Here is a 26,431-nt window from a genome sequence, read left to right as displayed (position 1 = left end):
ACGTTGATGGGAGCCTCCGCCGAGCAGCTGCTGTGAGGGTTCCAGATATGCAGCGGTCCCTCTGCTCTGCTCCGCCTTGGGCTCCTTCCCCCCCCCCAGCCAGAAGGAGGGAGGAGGAGGAGGGCAAGGAATGCGCTGCAGGAAGTCGTCATCTTTCTAAAAGTGACTTGCGGGATTACAGAGAGCACTGTGACATTGATTTACGGGCAGGTGTTTCCCGCCTGCCTCCTTTATTTGTATTTTCTTTATTTATTTGGAGCCCTAGGTTTCCTACTGTTTCCCCCCTCCTGCCACGCACAAGTCTCCATTGGTATCCAAAGGTTGCGGTTGGCCAGCGCGCCCAGCTGCTTGATCTTTGAGAGAAGAGGGAATAGGCAGTTAGGCAAAAGGCAGCACTAGTTTCTGTTCCAGTTCTTGCAGCCGGGAGGCTTGTGGCTGCCAGGGAGACGACATGGATGTGGGGACACGTTTTGGAGAGGCTTGCTGTGAAACACTATATCTGTGTAGCACGTTCCTCTGCTTCGCTCTATAAGTGGACCTTCTGGTAGCTCTGGAAGCAAGATCTCTTTCCATGAGTCACTCCTTACCTGTGTGTTGGTGTTTTGGGGGTTTTTCTTTTTTTAACCAGTCTTGTTTTTCTATATGTTTGGTCACTTGGAGGGAAGGGCAGGCTTTGCATTTTGAAAATCTAGCATTTTTTCTCATTGAATAAAAAGTCTGAAAAAGACCACGAAAATTGGAGTTCTCCACTAATCTCTCACATGTTTCAATGCTCCGTGTCAGTATAATTTGGGATGAACTGGTGCAGAATGGTTTTTGTTTTTCCAGAATCATATCAAGTTACTCCATTGTGTACTTTGCACTGAAACCAGAAGCAAAGAATTCTCAGGGGAGTTAAGTATTAGCCCATTTTAAGAGCTTTGTTTTAATAACATACAGGAAATTGAAGGCAACCCTTTCACTTAATACAAATTTTCAACTTTAATTTTTTGAATGTATCTGATCATTTCAGGAAATAACTGTTATAGGATACTTGCTAATGTTTTTTTCTCATCTAAATTTAGGTAAATGGCCTTGTCTTATTCCCTTGGGAAACTCTTCTGTACTGTAATATTTTTCATTGTCAGGAAGTTTTTCTCTGATGGCTTGAATTTCCCTAATAAATAGCAGTAATGGAGTATGATTTAAACTAAGTCTGTTCTGCTTAAATGAAGAGGAATCTTGGTGTGACAAATCAGGTAGTTTTTAGTGTAATCCTTTTAAGTTCTCTTAAAGTTGGGAACAGAAGTTAAGTTCTTAGCTCTTGCTATAATAGTAAAGGTTACCAAACCATACTAAACAGTATATGCTCTGAAGCAGTAGCATCTTCCTGAGTCTTCAGAAAGATGGCTCCAGTGCCTGTGCTGCTGTATGTCGCTTTGCCAACCAGTGGCAGAATGAAGTTTTAAAAAAAAAATTGTTAGTTTTACAGCAAGTCTGGAGGCAAACTGTGACTGACACAAATCATGTTGCTGCATGCCAAAAATGATAAAAGCCAGGTTTGTTTGGGTAATACCTTTTATTGGACCAGCTACATGATTGGGAAAGCTCAGAGCTGTCTTCCTTGGGTCTGGAAAAGAAGCAGATACAGAAGTGGCAGAGGCAGGTAGTAGAGTTAATTTGTGAGAGAGAGAACATAAAATAACTCTGGGGTATAGGGATAAAGTGGGAGAGATCCTTTCCCTATTGTAGCAGTCTTGGTATAAAAGAGGAGGAGAAAGATGCTTCTCTCTCTAAGCAACCAGATGGGAGTAGGACTTGAGATTTACAAGACTCCTGTTATCAGAAGACTTCAAAAAAGAGGCTATAAGCCTAATCCAGGAAGATCTCTCTGGTAGAAATCGCTATTCCTGCATAGCAGCTAGTGGCAGGCAAGCTGGGTTTTCTACAGGGCATTGCCCCTAGTCTTAAAAAAGGTGAAGGCTTCTCTATAGCTGTAGTCTACTCTGTCTCTTCAGGGTTTGGGGCATACCTGGTTATAGTGCCTTGAATTGTCCTCGGTAGCATCTTTAACACATTTGTGCATTGTAACTGTATCTTCTCTTATTCATCTTGTAACCAAGAGAGGGAGCTGCTGGCTGGTATTGGTGGGGAAAAAAGGATATTGTAGTCTGATTTTTTTTTTTTTTTTTTTTTTGTGGTTGGGAAGTTTACTTGTTGCCTCAAAGTGTAAACAGCTTCCTCTTTTACCCCTGAATTGTATTTTTAATTTTCTGGTAAAGCCCATATTGTACTCAGGATATGTGATTTTTGTTGTTGTTGTTGTTGTTTTTTGTTTTTTTGTATGTGCTTTATATCCAAATAAATATCTAGCCTTATTTTTAATCTTCTTTCTAAGTAAATCTTTGTACCCAATCCCACCTTTTTATAGTTAACATAAGAACCCCCTTTATTTATCTTTCTGCCTGAAGTGATGAGAATGAAATACAGTGTTGCAGGAACTGTTGAGGGCGGGCATGAACAGACACAACAATTACAGCATTCTGAAATGTCACCGATTGGGAACCAGATCGCACACGAATGCCTTGTGCCTCCTAAGGCTAGGGGTGCATGGCAGCCACCTGCAAGCGGTAGTGACAGGGTGGCAGTGAGCGGGAACTGCCTGCAGACGGCCGCAGTGATGTTGGTGGCAAGGGCAGGCCAAGTGGGGAGTGCCCACAGGTGGCCGCAGGAGTGTTGGAAATGAGGGGAGGATGGCGACTGGTGACAGGGGAGGGGGTGGTGAGTGGCAACTGCCCACAGACACCGCCAGCAGCATCGGCGGTGGCCAATCTCAGGGGGTGCACGTGCACCCATGTGCACCCCCTATGCATTGCCAGTTAGATTGTTGGTACAGGTCAGGGAGTGTGTGCACATTTGGTGCCCTGGCGTTCCAAGTAGAATGACTGTTAAACTTAGACATTGAAGTGCTGTGGCTCTGAAATGGATGGGTGGTGGGGGTTGTTGACCACCCAGTCCAGTGTGCTTTGTAAGGGGGTGGGGGTGCTTGATTCAGTGCTTTGGAGACCTCAGGGGGGTTGGTGACCTATGCCTGGGGGTCTTTATTTATTTTTTTTTGCTTTCCTTTCTGTCTTAAACAGAAGAGTTCAGTAAAGTTCTGTAGCCTACACTTGACCAAATTCTTAAGTATGCTTGCCTGAAAGGGTTGTGCTTGGACCCATTCTTTTTGGTTTCCAAGATGCTGAAGGGACTTAATGAGGAGCTGCAGTTGAGTAGGCAGTAAGGACACAGCTGGTTATTAGAACTATAGCTTATAATGAACATGCAATGCAAGAGAGTTCATTGATAAGTGATGACAGAAGAAAAAAAGGTGGTGTTTGGGAGCGAAGGTCTGGCTACTTTCCATAGTGACAAAGCTGTGGAATCCCATGCAAAATGCTGACAGGACCAGCTGACTCTGTCACAAAATACTTGCTGTCCACACATAGCATTGACCCAGTTTAAAGTAAACTGGTTCAAAAGCATACCTGATTTTCAGGTACACCTTTGAACTGTTGCAAGCTTTAAACCAGTTTAATAGGCTTGTTTGTCTACATGAGACCTTTTGCTGCATATAACAAAATAATTTTCTATGTAGTAAAGCATCACCATTTACATGTGCACAGCAATTAGGGCTCAGTAGACTGGACTATCTGGCAGCGCAGTAAGTTAATCAGATACAAGTGGTATCCAGCAGTGCAGTAAATTACTGTGCTTAAATACACACTGTGTCAGTGATGTCAGGATTAGTTTACTTAAGCTAAAATTGAGCCATAGTATATTCAGCTGCATGTATTGTGCGTGTAGACATGCCCGGAATGTTTCAGGTTTAAATTATGTTTGAACTGATTTAAGTGTTATGTGTATCCATATCCTGAGGATACTGTAAAGCAGTCCCTGATCTTGTTAACTCATATAATGTCTGTCAGAATCAAGTTGGGGTTTTTTGTATTGCTATCAAAGAGTGAGAAGAGTCTCAAAGTCTGGCATATTTCTTAAAATTCTTTTTTGTGGGGAGGGGAGGGAGAAAGATTACTTTAAAAAAATGCAACCATTCATGTGAGAATAGTATTACACATGTAACTTAAGGATTCCTCTAACATGTTACTGTGATATAAAACTGTGTTCCTCTGGCTGGCAAGAGTCTGACATGCTTACTATGTCTGAACCAGTGGTTTTCAACTTCACTAGACTCATGGAAAGTCTTGGAAACTGCCTCCTCTTAGCTTTCTCTAATTTTTTTTTTTTAACTACAGAAGAATGATAGAGCAAATTGCAGAGAACTTAAAAACCAGATCACACTAGTTTTGATGCTATAGATTCCCATTTGAAATTTCTGGGTTTTATATGGTGAATCATATGTAAATGTTTTCACACTTAACAATACTAATGTTGCATGGTATCCTTAAAAGGATATCATGGGCATCCCAGGTTGCACAGTGTCCTGGTTGAAAATAAATAACCTGTACCTTCTGGTAAATTTCTAGAGAAATCAGAAGCTGTTTTGTATCATTGCTACTGAATATTACAGCCAGGTGCAAAATGTATCATTAGCTGTCCCAAAGTTTTTGATACACAGAGTGATTAAAAGATTGCTGAAGAGCTAGGTTTGGGGTATTTGACAACAGAAATGTAAAGATTTAAAAAAACTTATGTTTTTTTGTGTTTCAAAATTCCTTTCTTTCTTAGGTCCCAAACCTGTAATTTCCTATATGTCAGCAGAGTACCACTAAAATCAGTGCTCTGCATAAGGGTCTGCCCATGTAGACACTTGCAGGATTTGGATTTTGTTTAGGGCTAATGTATATAGTGTGTTCATGCACACAGCTCTGCTGTTTTGAGGTTGTTTCTGAAAGTTGTAGGACTACTGCCTTCTGCTTGTTTGTAGTCAAACTAGTTTTGTAACTTGTTCTATTTTAGTGTTCAACTATAAATTTTGGTAATGCTTATTTACTCTTCCAAATAATTAATGAAGACAAGACAAAAAAAATCTCTCTAGCAGTTGTGTCCTCTTACTTTAATACACTGTTGCTAACCCCTTCCCTTTGTGTACAGTTCTTATGACAGTTTACAGAACATGTGACAGCATCTAGGTCCAAACCAGTTTGAATTCATTTGGAATGATTTTGAAATATTGTAGTAAATGTCTTGACAGTGCAGTTAGTTTAATAGGCATAGATTTTTTTTTCCCCTTCTTTCACTAGTTTTCTAATTCTGGCAAAAAAGGAATAGTCTTTCTTTCAAAAAGTCATTTTAAGGCTGTGCTGGTGTACTGTTAATAGTTCCATTATACTCTCTATATATTTTAGGGGTTTTTTTTACTGTTCCATTAGTCCTTTTATTTAGATTTGAATAATACAAGATGTTTATCCAAAGCTTTAAATGTCATAACAAATTTATAAATCTGGTGAAACCCCAACAGCATTAAAGTAATCACTTCCACAGGAACTGAAACAGCCAGACATCTACAAAAACTCTTCACTCCCCCCCCCCCAATGTAGCAGCAGGAAAAGGGGGAAAAAATTCCTTGCAGCAGCCAAAGGGCAGAAGCATGGGAAATATCCAGAGTACAACATGGGCCTAGATCATCTGACCAATGCCTGTCCAACCTCCTCTTGAGCACCTCCAGTGATGGCAACTCCACAACTTCCCTAGGCAGCCCATTCCACTGCCTCGCCATTCTAACAGTAAAGATATTTTTTCCTGATATCCAATCTAAACTTACTTTGCTGCAACTTCAAGCCATTGATTCATGTCTTATTCTCTGCAGCAAGAGCAAAAAGGTAATTTTTTATTATATAATAATATAATATAATAATTCTTTATGGCAGCCCTTCAAGTATTTGAAGATTGCTATCATGTCTTCTCAAGCACCTTTTCTGCAAGTTGAATACATTTATTGCCTTCAACTGTTCCTCAGGACTTAAATCATAAAAAGCATGGAAGCCTTGTCACCTACCTCTGGACCCTCTCTAACTTCTCCACATGCTTTTTAAAACATGGAGCCCAAAATGACACACATTACTTCAGATAAGGGCTAACCAGTGCCAAGTAGAGAGACACTTATCTCCCATGTTTTGTGCCTAGTGCTTCTATTGATGCATCCCAAAACTGCATTTACCTCTTGTGCGGCTGCATTGCATTGCAAATGTGCATTGATCCTGTGATCTACCAAGACTTACAGATACTTCTCTGTAGTGTTGCCATCCAGCCAGATGTCACCCATTTTGTATTTATATATATATATATATTTTTTTTATTCTTCCCAAGGTATAGCACTTTGAAGTTGTTGACATTTGCTCAAGTTTAGGCACTGTTTGCCCTGATACGGTAGAGCGCTATCAGCTTGCCCCTTAGTTTGCCAGGATACCAGCTGACTTGGAATACACACCAAAAATGGTACTTAGCTGTTTTTAAAGTCCAAGGAGCATGGTTTTGTGTGGGCATGGCTGTAGGGTGGTTCTTAAAAATTTTTATCTTCTCATGATTGGCTGACCTTAGGGAAACCAAGATTTTGGAAGAGCATTTCTTCTGTGGTAGAAATTAAATTTGACTGTTGGGGGAGACCTTATGTTGGATGGAACGTGGATATGATCTTTCTAAAAGATTAGGAAATATAACGTTATGTGTTTCCGGACCCAAAGGATGTATTAATTGGAATATGTAGAACTAATGGTCTATAATACCACCCTTGATACAGCTACTGGTCCAGGTTTCTTTCTTTAGTCTTACTGTGTGCATCTTGAAATTGCTTCCTTTATGTCAACTCTGTTCTCAGTTTTATTTACAAAGTACATTTCAGTATATACTGGAATTTATTTATACATACTTCTGGGAAATATTCTTGATAGAAGAAATGTTTCAACTTGACAGTTATGTTTAAAATACTTTACATATATCAGATATTTTAAAGGGTTTTTTAAATATTTTATCCCTTTCTATTGCACTACCTCAATGTTTTAACTTGTTTTCCAATTCAGACAGAGAAATGGACTGAGCTTGTGTCTATAGTCCATGGTGTAGGAAGCTAATGACTGGCTAGTCAAGTAAATTCTGGAACAAATAAAGGCAAAACTAATTCAGTGTGTGAGTTTTCCAAAAAGCATTGTTAAATCTTATTGTTCTTGGTTAGCATATGGTGCAGACAACTAGCTCAATTAATCTATGTCAGATGTTTGTGGTAATATTTGAAATAATGCTACATATGTTTCATGATTCATTTTGTCTTGTAATTTTTTTTTTAATCTTTCAGTTGCCAAGTAGAGAATGGAGCTTGACATGAAAGAGATTCCATTAAACTCGTGCACTGCAGCATTTTACTTCTTGGTGATTAGGGTCAATTTCATTTGACTTTTGGTGGTGCTGGTGTTCTGAGAACTTTTACGATAATCTTATTTTTCTGCTCTAGCTAAACCTATTTAATGGCTGAAGATTTTCGTTGTTTTTTTGTTGGCTGTAAGTTTAAAGCCTCTTCCCAAAATAAAAACGAATTTGAAAAATTGGTGTCTTTTGCAAAGAAAGCTGAACTTCATTTGCTGCTCAGGAAAATTCCTTTACATAAAATATTGATTTATTTGGAGCAAAGCTTGTAATAGCTATATAGCAGCAGCTTGTTCCAGTATTTCAGCTCCTGTTTGCTGGCTCTACATCTAGGCATCCCTTTCTGGAGCACTTCAGTTAATACTGTACTCAAGTATCAAGACAATATCTGTGTTCAGAGCCTCAACTTTAAGAGTACTTTTGCCATGTTCTTGAGGCCACAAACTGTGCTTGTGCTAGTATGTTCAGAACACTGCTATCTGCTGTTTTATTCAGGGCTACTGTGAAACAGGGAGAGGGGCTGCTCAACAGAATTTTTTATGTCAGTTTAACAGAATTTTGCCCAGGAGGGCTGGCTGTTTTGTAGCTTCTGCCTTGAAGACTAGTGTGGTGTGCTACAGTTATCTATAGTTAGCACTTTTTCAATGAACAAATGTCAGCTGTCTTTTCAAGCTTTCCTTCGGGCTCTCCAAAGAGACTGCAAGTCTAGTCTGAAGATGAGTGATAGGGATCGCTGCTGGGTTTGCCCATCATAGTAATTTGTCTACCCCCATTAAATCCACTTACTTCACCTAGAAATCATTAGAGCGGTGGGCTGCTCAGCAGTATTGTGTTCCATTATTCTAGATGAAGAGGTAAAGCCTCTGTGTAAGAGGCCAAAACAGAAGCCACAAAGAAGACCACAGTTGAAGTTAAAGGGCAGGTCTTTATTAAGGTTTGATTTCCCCATTTCCTTGTAGTTAACATACACAATCAATGCAAAAACAAATTAATGTGTTAACTTTGCATTAATTGCATTAATCACACACATCAGAAAATTTGGGATTTTCACAATTTGGAAAAATTTGGACCAGCTCGGGACCAGCCAGAACCTGTACACACAGCTCCAACCCCAGCCTGCCCTGTGCCTGCTCCAGATGCACCCACCTACGCTGGGCAGTGGCTGGGCAGAAGGTGCTATTCTGCACTTGCTGCTGCTGGGCTCTTGCTGCACCTGCCCAGAGCTCCTCTCTGCTGCTGCAACAGCTGCCTCTGGGCCCCTCAGTGGGGCAGTGGTGGCAGTGCAGAGGAGCTGCTGGGCAGCCAAGGCAGCTGCAGCAAGAAGGGCCTCGCAGCAGTGAGGGGTTGTTTTTCCTTCATGCTGAGCAGCAGTATCTGCCTTACTGCTGCTTCTGCTCAGCATGGACAGGTAAGCTTGTCTGAAGCAGGCACAGGCTAGGTCAGGGTTGGGGCCTGTTTGCATGGGTTTCAGCTAGGGTGATTCCAGAGCAGGCACAAGGTGCCCTGGGGGTTGGGGCTTAGGCTGTGTGCTATTGGTAGCAGTGGGGAGGAGCTGCAGGGTGCACAGGCTCTGGGCTGTTATGGGGGGAGCCAAATATTGTTTAACTGTGAGATTAAATTAATCAATCGTGAGATTTAAAAAGAAATAGCCAATTTTAATCTCTCACTTAAAAAAAAAAAAAAAGGTAATTTGTCAGCCCTAATCAATGTATTTGTAACAGGGAAATTGACAGTAATTTTTGGGAACCCAAGTGTCTGGTGATCTTGCCCACTTGTTCCCCGTTATCTGGAAGACTGTCACTTTTCCAGTTCTAGTTCCAGGCCATTCTCTCTACCACAGGGAAAAAAGCCACAGGGCTGTGCCACTGGTCACCAGGTAAATGGTTGCTTAAGCTAGGGTAGTTTTTCACTCTAACAAGGATTCCTTAGTTCTCTCCCAGGAGGCTGTACTAATTGCTTTCATGGGTCTGGAGAAATGTGAAGGTCACCTTGAAGCATTAGTAAGAGCAGCTTTTGAAGTATTGCCTTGTATATGCACATCACATGCCTTCCAACTCATAGTTAGCTTGATTGAAATCTTTGATAGTCAAAGATGGGAGCTGTCTTCTAGGCATTTGGTGGTCACAGCTGACCCAAACTGCTTAAATCACAGAAGAGTGCTTGTAGTTTCCAATGACTGTTGCTCACTTAAATTGTTTTGGAAGCTGGAGTTGCAGCCCACAAGTATGAAAGAGGAAGCAGTACTCCAGCTTGTGGCAAATAAGGTCTCTCTCTAAAGTGTGCTCAGATTAATTATTCACTGGTTTGTGGTGGTGTTGCTCCTGAAATGATTTTTTTAAAATTATTTTTGCAGAAGGCCTAGTAGCAAAAGAATATTGATGCATATCTCCCTGCATGTTCAGTTACCATGATTCAGACATAAGATCTTTAATTTTTTTAGTTACTTGCCTCCAAATGGTATAGTCATCTTAGTTTAAAGCTTGCTAATGAAGCATTTTATAAATGTTGTGGTCTGAATATAGTTGATGTTAGATTTATTCATTCTTTAGGTAGATCCTAGAACTGCCTGAGTACTGTTCATTTAAAAAAAAATGAAATTTTTTTTGTGAAGGTATGGCAATTTGTTCACCAAATACCAATTAAGATATGTTTTTAAATAACCTAGCCCTTTATCAGGTTTCTGTCCACCTAGCATCACAAACAGTTTATTTCTCCTTTCCTACATCATACTAAACTAAAGCTAGAACCTTAAACTGAAGCATGATTTGTGGTGTGGGCCTTTTCTTCGGTAATAAGCGTCTACTGTAAAATTCTGCCTTCAGTTATGTAGGAATTGTTTAATATGGGGGGGGAAAAAGTGTCCCTAATTTTGTCCTAAGAAATGGTGGAATGGTGTTTACTGAGATTTTCCAAAGCAGGCATGAGACAGACTAGGAATAGCAAACTTTAATGGTTTGGGCTATAATTTTTCAAAAATCTAAACTGAACTGTCTTATGGAAGGACCAAGCAGCCTTGGTTATATAGCAGGCCATCTGCTCTCTTTGTAATACATGGGGACCTATCTAAATTCACAGGAGCTGTCTCTGGGGAGGGATGGGATTTCTGGGGCCCCTCAGCCAGGGGCATGGAGTGGGAAGAAGAAGGCCTGCCACATTCCACCGCAAAAGTCCTCCACTTCCCCCCCCCCCTTCTGTGCTTCACTATGCTAGGGTTTCCTGCATCTGTTTATAGTTCCCTTTCTCTTCTTCTCCCCCCCCTTCCCACCCCACCCCCCCAAACCCTTTACTCACTGGCACTGGAGCCCTGGTGCTGAACATGCAGCCTGGCCAGCCATGTGTTTCAGCACCAGGGCAAGGTGCCAACCACAAAGAAGCTCTGGCAGCCAGAGCATCTCCATGGAGGACCCAGCCTCCAGTTGCCTCAGGGCATGGTCTGGGACTCTGCCCTGCTCCACTTTTTTAAACTTTGATTTTTTTTTTAAATCCAGGGGTCCAATTTTCTCCCTGCACTGCAAACTTGCAGTGTGGGGAACATTTTATTCATTTCTGCAGGTGCCTGTTGCCCTGCCTCAAAGGGGTTTGAGACTAGGCAGGAGGCATGTGTGCACTTGTCTGGATGCACCCGTGGAGGATGAGTGTCAGTGGTCTTCATGTGCCCTCAATTTGAGAGAAGCCTCTGTCAGGATTTACTTAATCCTTGTATTTACCCTTGTAGAGTATAAGCACATAACATTTATGACCAGCTCACTTTAACACTCTTATCCAGCCATTGTTAAAACGCTAGTTCTTTTTAGGTCTTTTTTAAGCATTTTGGATGGGATTTTCAAAAAATATATCAAAGACGAGTCCAGTACTCCTAAAAATCTATTAGCAAGAGGGTTTGTTTTTTTTAATTTTATCCTGCAGAGAGATCATCAACTATTAACATGTAACTTGATATAGTTTTGTCTTGACAAATAAGGAAGAATTTAAATTAAAACTGTGATGGGGCCATCTTGGGGCCAGATCTCATCATTGACTCACCCACCTGCCTAGAGCAGTCTGCCTTGCCTCACCTGCCACAGCTTGAAGTGATGATACCAGATGTAATAATGCGGGAAACTGTCCATTTTATTCCCCAATACCTAGGGTGTTATACACAGCTCTGAACCTCTCCTTTATACCATGTCCTGTGCCTTGCAGATGGCATCCAATTCTGTTATTTCTGGCCCCTTAATAGGGCTGCATCTGGCATCTGGCCTCTGGCCCAGCTTGGCCACAGATGTCCACAGATGTGCTTGGGCCTCCTGACCCTTCACCAGGGCTTCAGCTCCAGCTATTGCAGTCAGTTCATGTGCAGTCCTTCAGGCCCTACTCCTACACAGCCACTGGGCACTACTCTGCTTCCTCACTGGGGCCATGAGGCCTTACACCCCATAGACCTCAGGTGTCCACAAGTGTGCCTGGACCCCACTCTTGGCCTATGACCACTTGGGTCTCAGATGGCTATAGACATACCTGGACCCGTCTCCAGGCCCCACTCAGAAGTTTGTGTTTGCTGAACTTCTTCTGAAAGGACAGAGTGCCACATTGAGCTACCTTTATTCCATGTTTAAAATAAGATATTGTGTCACAATGTGTTCTTGTAGAGTTGCTTGCACAGATGCCCCTTATAGGGATGTGCTTGTGTAATCCAGATCATCTCTGAAGCCTTTTGGAAAAAATTGGCTGTTGAACTCATACTAATATTCCCTATTCTTATTATACCTTTGGCTCTGCTTGCTTCATGTAGAGCAGCAGCAACAAGGGGATTTTATTACAAAAGCATTTGGTCAAGTTCCATTAACTTTCTCCAGCTGCTTTCTTTGACAGTACACTGTTCCTAATTATATTGGTTTTGTTATATCTACTAGTTAAAACCTAAACATGTCACTGTAGTTATGCCATTGCAACAGTAGCATATTTTCTAGTTCAGAACCATCTATATCTCAGTCGGGGTACCTTAAAATCCTTTCGTAGGGGTTGCAGAGTGCCATGAAATGTTAGCATTGTTAGGTATGGAAACATGATTCACAAGATAAACCCTGAGCATTCAAATAAGAATCTGTAGTTCTAAAAATATTCTGACCTGTTGTGATCTGAGTTTTTGCAAAAGAAGAATTGCTCTATTGTTTTTCTTTAGTCAAAAGAGTGAAAGCTATAAAAGCTGGCACTTTCTGAAGGGTGCTTTGTCTGTCAAGGGGTGTCTCTCAAGTCTGAAAGGTTGGGAACCACTGGATCAACATAGTTCCACTTTTAGATGTCTCATTTGTTTGAATGTTGAAAGCATTGGGGAATTCATGTGGCATTTTATCATCAAGTTCTGAGATTATGTAATGGTGTACAGTCCATTTATTCTCTTGTCTTTGTTGACAGGTGTTTGAAACTTACTTCGTTTTCAGGATTCTGCCAGATTTCTTTTTTTTTTTTTTTAAAATTAAAAACTGCCTTTTTGTTTTTCCTTTGATTGCGGTTAGAATCGACATTTGCCTCCTATTACCAATTAATTCCAAAAGTATGAGAGGTGTAGTAAGAGGACCTTGAAGGCATCAAACAGAAAACTGGTGGGTTTAACTTCTGCTCTAGGAGCAAAATGTGGACATTAAAATGCAAGTGTCCAGAAGTACAGAAACTAGTTTTGCAAGTACATTCTTTAGTTGCATAGGGAAATACCCTTTCAATTTAAAGAACAGGAAATGGAAATCTAACAATTTTGTTAGTTATTTATGAATATATACATTAGTTTTCATGCACAACTCTAGGGTACCACTAGAAGTTACATAAAGTTTTCTATACAACTTTGTTCTGTCAGGACATACTTGTTTGTTTGATTGATTGTTAGCTTGTGTTTAAGACTATGAATGTTAATCTGTTCTGCATGAACATAGGCACATGGCTAAGTACATACCCATCAAATGTAAGCCTACCTGAATTTCAAAATAGATCCCATATGCTCAACTGATATAAGTACCATTTATTTCTGCTTATACCATATCACTTAGGCTAATGAAGGATTAAGGAGTATTACTGGACAGAAGTATGTAATCTTAAATAGTTAGATTTCTTAACTGATGTAAGATTGGGTATAAACTGTTCATGGTGGGTGAGCTGGGTAGTTGTGCTTTGATGTTGCTTTGTAGATCTGCCCTGAAACATTGATTTTTGTTTTTGCAGCATAGTAAAAAGTCAATAAATCAATATTATAACAGATGGAGCATAACAGCTGTACTGTAGTGATGTCCAGTTTGTTGAACTAAAAAAAATCTACAACCAAAAATAACAAATGAGAAGGAGATCATTCGGAAGATGAATGGTGGATTACACAGGCAAAATTAGACAAACATCTCAAAAGGACTAAATAGGGAATTGGGTACTGTATAAAATCATTTTGCTAAAGAGACTCAACGTGCAGCCATGGCATTATATGCACTATTTTTTGTTAGCTCCCAGAAATTAAGCAATATTAAACATAGTCTGTAATCAATCAAGTGGTAATTGACAAAGAAAGCATTTTCTAAGGAGTAATATTAGCTTCCAGTGGATTGTGTTAATTATTCAGTGACTAGGCTGCTTAACTTTTAGTCGTATTTGAATTTGAGCACGCTGCTGGGAGGCAGTTTGTGTTAAGAGGAAAGGAACAGTTGTTCTAAAGGTCCTGATAACATCTGGCCATATCGGTTTCACTTTTTACAACATTGGAAAAATCTGACCAGAAATGCAAATGAATTCCAATATAATCCTCATCTGGCTCCTTTAATATTGGCAAAGAACTTGTGGCACTCTAATGGTGCTGCTTTCTTCATAATAGTTATTGTATTCTGCCTTAGAAATAATTGCACTTACATAGTAGATGTCATGATCACCATATGTGTTCCCAATGCAAACTGTTTAAAATGGAATTAAGGTTGACAATATATCTGTAATTTAGGATAAAAAGAGAGATGCTGTAATTACTCAGAAATGCACATTATTTGAGCATGTGTCAGTGTGCATCCCACTGTAGGTATACATATGCCTGTTGCATAAGACTTCTTTAGTGACTCAGTATCTATTTAGACAACGTTGCCTTGTGCTACCTAATGTTCTCATACAAGAACATCAGAAGTGGGGTGACCAGGGCTCGCCTGTAGCTCCCTCTTCCCACTTTTAAAACAAGGAGACAGAGCTATCTGGCCCACTGAACTTAGAGTTTGTTCTTAGAATTCATTAACTCCTCTGGAAAAAAAAACAAAAACAAAAACAAAAAAAAACACTACTATCTGAGACTTAAATAAGTGGAAAGCATTTTACTGACCAAGTCCTTCTGTATAAGCACTTCACTCAAAAACTTGCCTGTGATGGACTAATACTCTTAAAAATGACTACAGCAAGTGCATGTTCTACCTGGGAGACTTCTACATCCTGAACAAATACTTGGCATTCCCCTACTTCTCCCTACTTCTTGTATTTTGCAAAATACAAGATCAATGCTCTACCTCCTTGAGCAGTCTGTGGATGGCTTTGACTTCAGACAACCTTCCTACTTGTCAAACTCCCCATTCAGCATTCCATAGAGCATACAAGTGACTCCAAAGATCACTGGAAAAGTGGTATTGCAAAAAGACCTGGCAGTAGCATTGACGTCAATGCTAGTACCAGTCATGGCTATTTAAAAACCAGTGGTGAACCATGTCCCTTTCAGGATTATGAATATGTACCAAGACTATTATTTAGGTCTTATCTGCCCACTTCTCTCCCCCCAGTTTTATTCAGGCACAAATATACTATATTTCTTCACATACATAAATATTCATTTATACACATCTTTTTCCCCCAAAAATAGCCCTTCAAAATTGGGTCCTACATTTTAAGTGGGGAAACTGAGTAGAAGCATGGGGATGCTGTAATTACTCCTCAGGCCTCTCTTGGGCTGCATGCAATAGAGGCAGAGTCCACCATTGAGTGAGAGAGCTGGAATTAACCCTCTCAGCTGTCACCAAATTAACACAGTAGCTTTTAGCTAGGTAGCTGAAACCTGCTGACAATTAAGCAGTGGCTATAAGAGGGTTAACTAGTTTTTTTGCCAGAGCTGGAAAAGAAGCGGGTACCAGGTAGCCAGGGGATCCCCATTACTTTAAGGAGAAAGAAGCAGAAGAGTTTCCCCAAGTAGAAGGAAACACTGCCTTGATGAGCTGGCTGCAAGGGAATAGGCAGCCAGGGGTCAGAGGCTAGGAGTGCCTATTGCAGAGCTAGTAGCAGGGGCACTGCCACAGCAGCTAGATCAGCCCATTTAGAAGAAGAAACAGCTGTGCCAGGGCTAACAAGCCATCTGACCGGAAGGAGCAGGGCTTAAGACTGGAAGGGCTTGAGCCCAGGGCAGCAGTCTGGCCCTGCATGCCGTCTGGGAAGTAACTCTGCATTGAGAGGGCTTCAGCTGAATAACAGACTGAGATCCCATTGCTACAGGGACCACAAGTAAGGAGCTGAAGTCTGGCCCTGCAAGCTTCCAGGGAAGGAGCTCTGCACTGACAGTACTGGGGCTGAGTAACTGGCTGGGATCTGCCTGACCTGAGAACTACAAGTAAGGAACTGAAGGCTTGTAAAGAGTTTGGCTTTGTTATGCAGCCAGAGTGCTTTATACAGTTTCTGTTGGTGGGGGGTGTGGTACTTTGTTATAGGCTACACTGGTGGTTTGGGTTGGGTTGGGTGGTGTGGTATGGAGACCCAGTTGTGCCTGGGAAGCACCTGACTGTTTTGAGATGCTGGTTAGCATAGATTCTTCTTCCATCTTTATACCACAAGCTTTTAAGGTACAAGGGGACAGAGATTGGGTTGCTGACCTGCCTTCTATTTCCTCTGACTGAGTGCATGAAGGAGGTATGGGCTCATATGGAACCCTGGCATGCTTTTCAATCAGAAGGATCTTGTTTTTCCCCCACACACATACCTACAATGGGATCTGCGTCATCTTCAAGACCTATGGTTACTTTAGACACCCAGATAATACAGCCCTGAACTGAATAGGTTCAATTATAAAGAAGCAGTTAGTGAACTTGAACAACTTAAGCTTTTTTTTTTCCCCCCCCATAGACATTGGGGCTGGAAGGGACCTCAGAAGATCATAGCATTCAGCCCCCTGCCCCAGGGGCAAGAAGTCAGCTGGGGTCAAAGGATCCTCTGGCGGCAGTCTGTTGTAGTTGGGGGCTCGGACAGTAAAGAAGTTCTTCCTTGTGTCCAGCCTAAAGCAGTCTTGGAGGAGTTCATGACTATTTGACTTTGTCATCCCTTGGGGAGCTCTGGTGAACAGATGTTCCCCAAGATCCTGATATACACCCCTTACATACTTATAGGCAGCCACCAGCTCTGCTCTCTAATGATTCATTAGGAGAAAAGTCTAATTTGTCCTTAGAAGTCAGATAGCACCACAAACACCAAAACAGTCACAATCTCATGGTTTTTGCAAGGTATTGATTGCTACAGGAGAGAACTGAGGTTGTTCGAGTGTCTTGCTAGTCACAGATTCACAAAAGTTTAAGGCTGAAACAGAGCTCTTGCGATCATTGGGTCCAGTCCCCCTGCTCTGGGTAGGAAAGGCTGCTGGGGTCAAATAACCCCAGCAAGGTGAGCATCCAGTCTCCTCTTGAAGATCTCCAAGGTAGATGCCTGTACCACCCCTACTGGGAGTCTATTCCAGAGTCTGGTCACATGAACTATGAAGAAGTTTTTTCTTCTATACAGTCTGAAACCGTCTAGGAGTTTGTGACTATTGCTCTGGTTTTCCCCTTGGGTGCTTTGGTGAATAGTTATTTGCCTAGCCCCTGATATGTTTGTAAGCTGCCAGCAAATCCCCCACAAAGTTTTCTTTAGACTGAACAGTCTCATCTGTCAGCCTTTTCCTCATACAACTTGCTCTTCAGGCCTCTAATCATACAAGTGGCTCTTCTCTGGATTTTCTCTCAAGCTTCTCCACGTCGTTCTTGAAGTGCGGCACCCAGAACTAGATGCAGTTCTCCAGCTGCAGCCTCACCAATGCAGAGTAGAGCAGGAGAATAACTTCCTTAGTTTTACTTGAGATCCATAGGTTGATGCATACCAGCATATTGTTTGCTCTGCTAAATGTAGCATCATACTGGTGGTTCATGTTCATTTTATAGACAATTATGACCCCCAGGTCCCTTTTGGGTGTGGTACTATTTAGTGTAGCACCACTGAACCTATAAGTTCATTGTGAATTTTTCTTCCCTAGATGGAGCACTCACACTTGTCAGTGTTCAACAGCATCTGGTTCTGGTCTGCCCATCTAATTAATCTGTCTGGGTCTGCCTGGATAGTCAGCCTACCCTGATGCATGGCTGCACTTTTCCACAGCTTAGTGTCATTGGCTAACTTTGCCAGTGTGCTTTTCACCCCCACATATAGATCACTGGTGAAGATTTTGAAAAGCACTGATCCAAGTACCAAACACTGGAGGACCACACTGGCTACCTTCCACCAGGTTGACACAAATCCATCTATTAGTACGCTCTGGGTAAAAAAAAAAAAAAAAGCCAAAATGTGTAATCACAGCTCATCTTCATGTAATTAGAAATATGTAGCATCAACCTAAAATTTGTGGGCATTTATACACGTAAATTTGTCTGCTTCAACATGCTGCAAATCCAGGATGTCAGAGCACGCAAGCTGGCATGCCTGGTGCTGTGTTGCATATATTTGTATAAACAGCAAAGTGCACATCAGCGCACAGAAAATGGTGGTAGTGAACTTTTGAACTAGTTTAAAAAGCACACTGCCACTTTCTCAGTGCCAACATGCTGTTTATACAAATGCATGTGCCACAGTGCTGGGTACTTTTAAAAGCACCCACTGCTGTGACACATGCATGTGTTCAAGTGCCACATATTACTAACACATTTTACTAACTTTTAGGCCAATTTTTGTAATCTGCTAGAGTAGGATAAGTGTTGGAGCTTGCTGGTCAGCTATGTTGTGTTTATAACTTCTTTTCCGTTTTTCCCCTCCCTGTCCCACAACACACATACTCTGCACCCTTCTTTCCTCTTACTAGATTTGGGGGGCAAGGAGGAAGAATTTTTCTAATCCATGTAGGGCTTTTAGGAATGATCTCTTCTCCTGGTGCTGGATCTTCATGACTGACAGTGTTTGCCAGGTCAGAAATAAAAAAATCCTTTAGAGAATTCCATAAAGAACTGCCCTTGCTCATAATGACTGTTGTCTTATTCTTCTGTGCAAATCTGAGGCCACGGGCTACCATCTTCAGCTAACTTTTTTTTTTCCCCCTGGTGGTCCATTGTTTACAGTTGGAGTGAAACAAAGCAGTTCTGCGGGGAGATTATATCCTCTTGTGTTTAAGAGATCTACAAGGGAGCTATTTTTCCATGGGAAATTTTTGGGGTTAAATCGGTCCCTCCAACTTGCTTGCTGGGTGCTTTTCTGTCAGGGTGTGCTTCCCTATCCTTTCCCTTCCACACAGTACCCACAAGGCTTTCTGGCACCCCATACTTGCCTTTCAGTGAGGAGGCACAGGTGTGGCACTTCCTAGAGACGACCTCACCACAAGCAGCCCCCACCACACCATCCTTCCCAGCAGGGTGTAGTTTTAGGTCATTCCACAGGACCAATGCAGGCCTACCTGCCCTGGTCTTATTCTCACTGGGCTCCTGTATGTTGCACACCATTCTCTTTCCTGGGCCCTCTATTGCAGCCCCCATCTGCTGGCTTCAACTCTCCAAACCGCTCATCAGATGCCTCCCATCTCAAGGCTTCAGCCTCTTTCATCACAGCCTGCTCTCCCACAGAGCCTGTCCTCCCTTTGGCATTGATGTTCCCCCCCCACCATCAGAAGAGACCTTTAGACTCTGGCCCCGCCTCCAGGCCGGTTGGGGTTCCAGTAGTTCTCCGCAGCCCTGGCCTGCCCCTCATAGTGTGCTTAGTTGCCCTTCAGTCTTTCAGCCCCTGGCCCCCTTGCTTTGACCCATGAAGATTCTCTGGCATCAGCGTATCACCTGATCTCTTTATACAGCAGGGGTTCCTTTCTGGGCCCCACCATAAAGCCATCCTTTCCTGGGTTGGCCTAGTGTCCCAAAGATCTTACATGAGGGCAGCCCTTCACTCAGCTAGGCTAACCTGAGCCCCCTGGCCTCACTCCTGCCAGTTCTAATCAGGGGCTTGCCTAGCCCCTGTGTAGGCCTACAACTCTAAGCCCCTTCCCTTGGCTGGCCAAGCTCTCCTTAGTCCAGCCATCTCCTTGGGGACTTGGAACCTTACTGGGTTCCTAGGAACCTCCTTTATCCCCATAGCTCCTACCTTAGACTTTCAGGTGTCCCTGGGAGTAGCAGATCTCAGGCTGGTGATGTTACCTTAGCAGCATCCGTGCAGCAACTGCAGGTTCTACTGCTCAGGGCCTTCTTTTATCCTGCAGTTGTGTAGACCTGCTCCAATCAGGTGGCTTCCTGATGACCAATTGACCCTTCTGATTGGCACTGCAGACACCTGCAAGATGCCCTGCTGCCTGCTCAAGCCCTTAAAAAGTGACAGGCACCAAAGATGCGCTGCCACACCCAGGTATAGGAAAGCCCTTTACTGCCTGTGATCTGGGGTTCTCTGCCATAGTTTTTGACTTATGTCTGGTGCTGTTTAATAAGTTCTGTTTTCTTACTACTGCCTTCTTAAAAAGGGTTTATTTGATATAGGCAGTAGAACGTGTGTATGACATGAGATGATATTGGGTTATCTTTGCTTTCTTTGTGTTTTTTGTAGTTTGGTAATGCTGGCCATGGATTCTCCATTGCTGTGGCACTTTTTTTAAATTAACTTGTTGCCAGCATTCCTGATGGGTGCTTCTTTGCCATTTAGTCTGGCATTGATGCAGAACAGTGTGATACATTCCAATTTTGCAGTGTTGCAAAATGCAACTGCTTTAGGTAATTATCCATAGAAGGCAAAATAGCCGTGCTCCATTCAAGCATAGGCCCAGTCAGCTGCATGTTATTTGCAGTGCAATTTCTTTCTCTTAAACTTCAATAGAAAGTTCTTGCTCTTTTTGCTTAGTGTGATGGGGGCAAGCTCGGGGCAGAGTCTCGAGTCAGCCTGCCCACCTGTCTCTATGGGGCCATTCACCCAGTCTCACCTGCCGTGACTTTGCTGTTCCCATAACTGGTAGAAAATGTGGGAGATTACCCATTACGTGCCCCGATGCTAGGGGGCACTATCCACTGTTCCAAACCTTCCCAACACAGTGACCCATTCCTCGCAGATGGCAGCCAGGATGATATTATGCTCCCAGCCTAAAGCTGAGCCCGCTTAGTCCTTCATAAGGCCTCATTCATACACACACTCACACCACCCTACTCTCACTAGGGCCTTTCGCATTCTACCCCCTCTCACAGGGTCTCTCTCACATTGACAGCTTGTTCTGCCCTGTTCAGTCTTGGAGCAGCTCCGTAGGCCTTGGGGATTTATCCAGATCATGCCTCGGGTGGCAACATGCAGTCTGTTGGGCCTCTCCTGCGACTCTCGCCTGGTTAGTTGCCAGCGCATTCACCACATGGAGGGCTAACTCTGCCCTAGCCTCTCGCTGGGCTTCTCATATCCAACAACTTGTTTTTCAGGGGGTTGGCCCATGTGCTGCCCTTCAGACTTCCACAGCCCTACTCAGCACCCCCCTTGGGCTGTCTTTCAGGCTGACCCTCAGCCCTACTCAACCCTCATCAGGGAACTCGCTACCACCACCTCTCTGGGGCTACACATTTTTCCCCTCCCTGGGGCCTCCAGGGTCTCATTCCCCTATAGGGAGGGGCTCAGGTGGCTGCAGCCTTGCCTGGCCCCCTTATACGCACAGTGTTGTAGGGGCTACAGGATATTGAGGCATCCCGACCTGTCTTTCACCGGAAAGGTGAGCAGTCCTGGTATTTAAGTGAGGCTGCCATGCCACTGGCAGTTCCTCCAGGCCGCCTTATCCTTGCAGGAAGCAGTTTTAGGTCATGCCCAGAACCAAGAGTCCCCTGCTCTTACCTGCCAGATGTTTCATACAGCAGTTCAGCCAAGCAATGTCTGTGCCTGGCTGCCAGCAGCACCTGCCAGCTGCCTGACTCAGCCCGTAAAGTGGCAGGCACTACAAGTCCACTGCCACACTTAGGAAATCTCTGAGTATTTAAAAGCTTGAAAACTATCTAAATTATTTTTTTTTATATTTAACAAAGTACTTTAAAATACAATCTCTGGATGTGGACAGAGGTAACTTTTAACTCTTCAAAAGGGGTGGGGGAGTTGCTACTTGGGACGCGCGTATTAGCTGTTTAACTATCACTAAGGTATCTTCCGGTAGGGTTACAAATAATTTAAGTCACCGTAAATGTAACCCTAAATATAATAGGGTTAAAATTATAGTAGCTCTGCTATACTTGCATTGCTAGAGGGGCGTGCAGATACTAATGATGACATCGTTCAATTACTGGTCAATTGCACGTTTTCATAACTGCACAGGGGCTGGCTCCACTTAACATTGTGACTGCATGAGTGTTCTGTTGTATCCCATTCTTGATGCCTCCAATAGCTGCATGTACTTGGCCAAAATATTTTTGCTTGCAGTGTCCTTGGGCCTTGAGTGCATACTGTGGGCACGTCCAGACATGCATGGATGTTTGGTTCCCGGGGGACAAGTAGGGGCAGCGTACTTTGCACTGCCCCTACTTGTCCCCAGGGAATGTCCATGCCATGGGCACTTTGGCATGTGGGAAGTTGTCCTGGGTGGGGTAGGGGAGGCTGGGGCCAGCACTGGAGCCCCGGCGGTCTCCTAGGGCTGCAGCCAGGGTGATTCTGCCATGCGGAGCCTGCTTAACTGTGGAGCGCAGCTCCTGGCACTCAGCTCCGCTTTTCTGCAGTGCATCCTGGCCAAGCGTGTGTGGCTCATGGGTTTCTTTTTCCATGTTGGTTTTTTTTTTGGCTTTCTTGACCCCTGGATATCCAGGGCTGAAAAAAAAAAAAACCTCTGTGGGGGGGTGGGGAACCAGCGCAATCAGGCAGCGCGCTCTTGCAGCACAGAGAACACCATACTGTGCAGTGTGTGGCACTGCAAGCACGTTTGCAGCGCCACATACCGCACAACCATGCTCATCTGCACAACCACACACGCCCTATATGTCCTTGAGCCTTATTTTAGAAGGTAATCCTGACTACAGATGGAGGTAGGGCAGTGAGATAAAATGTATTTAAAAATGTATGGGGACAGAAGAAATCATCATTCCTCTGGGAAACCTAGGAATATAACCCATTGCTTCCAATCTAATACCATGGAAATTTTGAACAGAGCATCGCTCTTCATACACTCTCAAGGACCACTAATAACTGGTGTTGCATCTATCTTGGTACCTGTTACCTCTGCATTCAGAATTGTCAACCCTTGCACCAGTTTTCACTACCTTAGGGTTTTATTTGATCATGAAATACACCACAATACAAGGACAGTCGAGCTACATTGTTGTCAAATGCACAGCTACGTGGTGGTACTAACAGTAGCTTCAATAACGTATAACTTAGAACTGGCTATACCAGGGCTGTCCAACTGGCAGTCTGAGGGCTGCATGCAGCCAGTGAGGGGTTAACATGTGGCTCCTGGTGTCTTCCACCTGATTGCTGCTTCCTCTTTTGCTCCATCTGTGGCATCTCCCTCCCTCAGCATTTGCAGGTGAGAAGGGAAGTCCACAGGGAGCTGTGGGTAAAGCAGGTTGCTGTGCCACGTGCAGCTGGAGGTTCCTGTTCCCAGGCTTGCAGGTGGCAAAGCAACAGGGTGAGGGTTGCCTGCCCTTGTATATGGGAGAGTGCCCACCCTTGTGCATGGTGCATTGGGGTAGAGAAGCACCTGCCTGTGCACACTGGGTGCAGTTTGGGGGGAGGGGGGGATATGGCCTCTGCTAGTGCAGCTCCTAGTACGTACAGCCCATGCTGGCATGGCCTGTGAGGTGTGTGGTCACCAGCTGCTTAAAAGTTGGCCAGCCCTTGGCTACACTATTATCGGTCCTCAAACTAGCTTGAGTACAGCTTGTAAACTATTGTCACATGTTTAGCTGTGGTGTAGACATCATGACTGCCTATACAGGTGCTGGTTCTCTTTCTAATTAGACTGTTCCAGCATGGCCTCACTACCACATGTATAATCACTCACATGTTTAAAAATGGTTGCAGGGGTGCTTTATCTAAACCTAATCAAATCGGGAATCGCTCTAATTAAAATGCCCACATACCTCACCCTGAAGGCCATTATTTTGATTACTCTACATGGTGCTGAAAATCTCAACCACAGCCCTTGTTACCACCACCACCCCAACACTAGTAGCAAGGCTGTTTTGGGCAGCAAACAAGCCTTGTCATATAGTGCTTTCTGAGCCCACAATAAGAATAGATTCTGCTTTGATTTTTTTTTTTTTTCTTAATCTAATTCTGAAAATGCCAGAGTGCACAGGCCCGTCTAATTCTTTTCATTTGGGTGAAATCAAGACCCCACCCTGCCCTGGCTGTGCAGCACTTCCCCCTGCTCCAGCCCCACTCCCTCCCTCACTGTGGGGTCTTCGGTCTGCCCCCCTACACCACTTTCTTCCCTTTGCCCCATCCCCTACAACAGACTTACCAGCTGGACACTACTCTCCGTGCTGCTGGGCTGCACTCCTGGCCACCTGTGCGCTGCGCTGTGGCTGCACGCATGCACGGGTCATTTATCGGTGACACCAGCCAAAAAAAGCTGATTGCCAATAATTTTCCTTTTAACAGTGCCAGAATGATATGGGACTGATGTATTGGTGTACCTCTGCTAGAATTTTATGGTAGATTCTGGTATTGGACCCCTAAGGTGGCAAACAAGAAGTATTATCTACTGACTGTGAATATTTGTATGCCCTCTTTCTGCATTTCTGATTTTTATTGTGGTCATGGCTGCAAAAAATTAAACAAGAAAATGAAGCAACTCAATTTATTTGGGAGCCACAGTGCTCCCAATTACTCCACAGTTAAGAATTTCTTACTACCAAGATATTTAAATAGGTCTAAGATTTCAGACTTAAACTTTTTCAAGAATGAAAAAAGAATTTTAATCTTTAACCTGTAAAGGCCAGCAGTTCTTTATAGTATCTCTTTAGGTTGTGTGTTGTACATACTGTTGCATACAACCAGATCCCTACATCAACCTCCTTTTGTATGGTGACCAATAAGAAGCAACTGTCTTGTAGGGTTAGTTAAGAACTGTCTTACAGACAGTCTTTAAGATCTTTATTCTCTCCTCCTCCTTATTTGGCACCATCTTTATTTTGGGGGAAATCATGAAACTCTATAAAATCAGATTGCTAGGTTCTAGAAATAATTTGAGGTGTATTCTCTTCTCCTGATAGTTCTATTCAGTGACTGCTCTCATCAGAGATTATTACTCCAAAGGTAGAATTCCTTCTTACTCTTGGGGCAGTAGAGGAAATGTCACTGATATTCAGAGTGAAGGTTCTTAATTCTTATTTCCTATTCAAAAATAATGAGGTGGCTAGTATCCTAATATGGTGCCTACATTTGCTTTTTCAAATTCAGAATGCCTTCTGTAATTCTGTAGTTTATAACCTGATGACTGGTATATGACTTTGTGTGCAAAAAGATGCTTCCTTCTGTATTTAATCAGTTCAGTCACAGGAAGAATCTGCTGTAGGGGAGAGACCAGTATGTGGTCCTAACTTGGGCATTGAGAATTTTCAACCAACACAGTGATAGCGGTTCATCACAGAAAGCATGGACAAATAATACATTCACGTCTTCACAACTGGCAGTGAAACTTGTTTATCAGATTCTGACTCTTAACCAAGTTAGGACTACAGGTTTAAAAAAAACCAAACACAAACCTGTCTTGGAAAAGGTTAGCTGTGAGTCCATAACAAACCATATTAATCACACATTTCAGTAAAACACTGCCTGAATTTGTTGTGTCATCGTACTGTCTGCATGTTTGTCACATGATGAGTAGAGCTTGTTGAAGTCTACCAAGCGTAAATTGTCATCATAGATTTTGTTAGTAGCCATTTCCTGGTTGAATTGGTGGAAAGATCCTAATCTACTGCACGAGAGGATGTCATTCTCCCTGTCAAGAACCTGGTGACCAAACGTATTGTAGAATGAGGGAGTACATACAGACCCATAACAGATGAAAGGTGGGTCACATTCACAAAGACTTGTGTTAAAAGTCAAAGCAAATGATTGAGTCTATGTTTTATTCCTTCCAGTGTTTTAACTGACAATGTAAACACTGAGTGACAGCACAATGCAATGGTTCACATAAACACATGCATACCTTTAAAATACTATTCCCAGGGTGCAGTATCAAGGTTTGATATTTCTTTTAGCAAACCCATGTCACAATCTTTGTACATAGAATCTGTGTATCCATTTCCATCACTTCAACTAACTGTTTGAGAGTCACAAAGGTTGTCCATATGCATGGATGGACCTAGAGTTTTTAAAAAGGAAATGCAAACGGTGAGCTGCTTCATCGCATATTAAAAAAAATACCTATTTTTCCCCCAGTTAATAAACTACAAGCTTTACTAATGTGCTAAAGGCCTGGGGCTGTATTATTCAGTTTAAGGTTGAAGTGAAAACAAATGTATCTTCATTAGAATTGGTTAAATAGGAGTTTCATTACCAGGAGCAGCTAACAGACAGCAGAATGGTACAACAAAGGATAGCTTGATTGGTGGAATATCAAAACCATTAAAAAGGAGAGGGGGTTGTTAACACGGGTGAAATGAAGCATCTAGAAAGGATCAGATAGATTATAATGAGCCATGAAGTCAATTAATTCCCTTTGCACTTCCTGACTAGAAATACTGTTACTGCTGCCAGGCATCTGGTTTTAAAGTTTGGGTAGACCAGAAATCAAAGGTGGGGGTGGTGCAACTGCACCAGTATACTCCAACCTGGATCTTCCCCCATCCATGTGTATTATTTCAGTCCCTAGAAGACATTGTTACTTATTTTAAAATAATTGATTCTTTAAGATGTATAGACTGTATAAAAAGCCTCATGATTTTTCATCTTTCCTTTAACTTTGAAC

The 26,431-nt window shown here is 42.8% G+C and overlaps 1 protein-coding gene across 1 annotated transcript in view; it reads left to right on the top strand.

Moving 5' to 3' along the window:
• Positions 1–26,431, top strand: part of STT3B (STT3 oligosaccharyltransferase complex catalytic subunit B) — a 102,307-nt gene that overhangs the window by 585 nt on the left and 75,291 nt on the right. The gene's annotated exons all lie outside the window — the stretch shown is intronic.

Source organism: Crocodylus siamensis, chromosome 5 (assembly GCF_052110815.1).
Source record: "Crocodylus siamensis isolate JL-2025a chromosome 5, ASM5211081v1, whole genome shotgun sequence".
NCBI lineage: Eukaryota > Metazoa > Chordata > Crocodylia > Crocodylidae > Crocodylus > Crocodylus siamensis.
The sequence above is the reverse complement of the archived record's forward strand: the minus strand, read 5'-3'. Positions and strand labels throughout refer to the sequence as shown.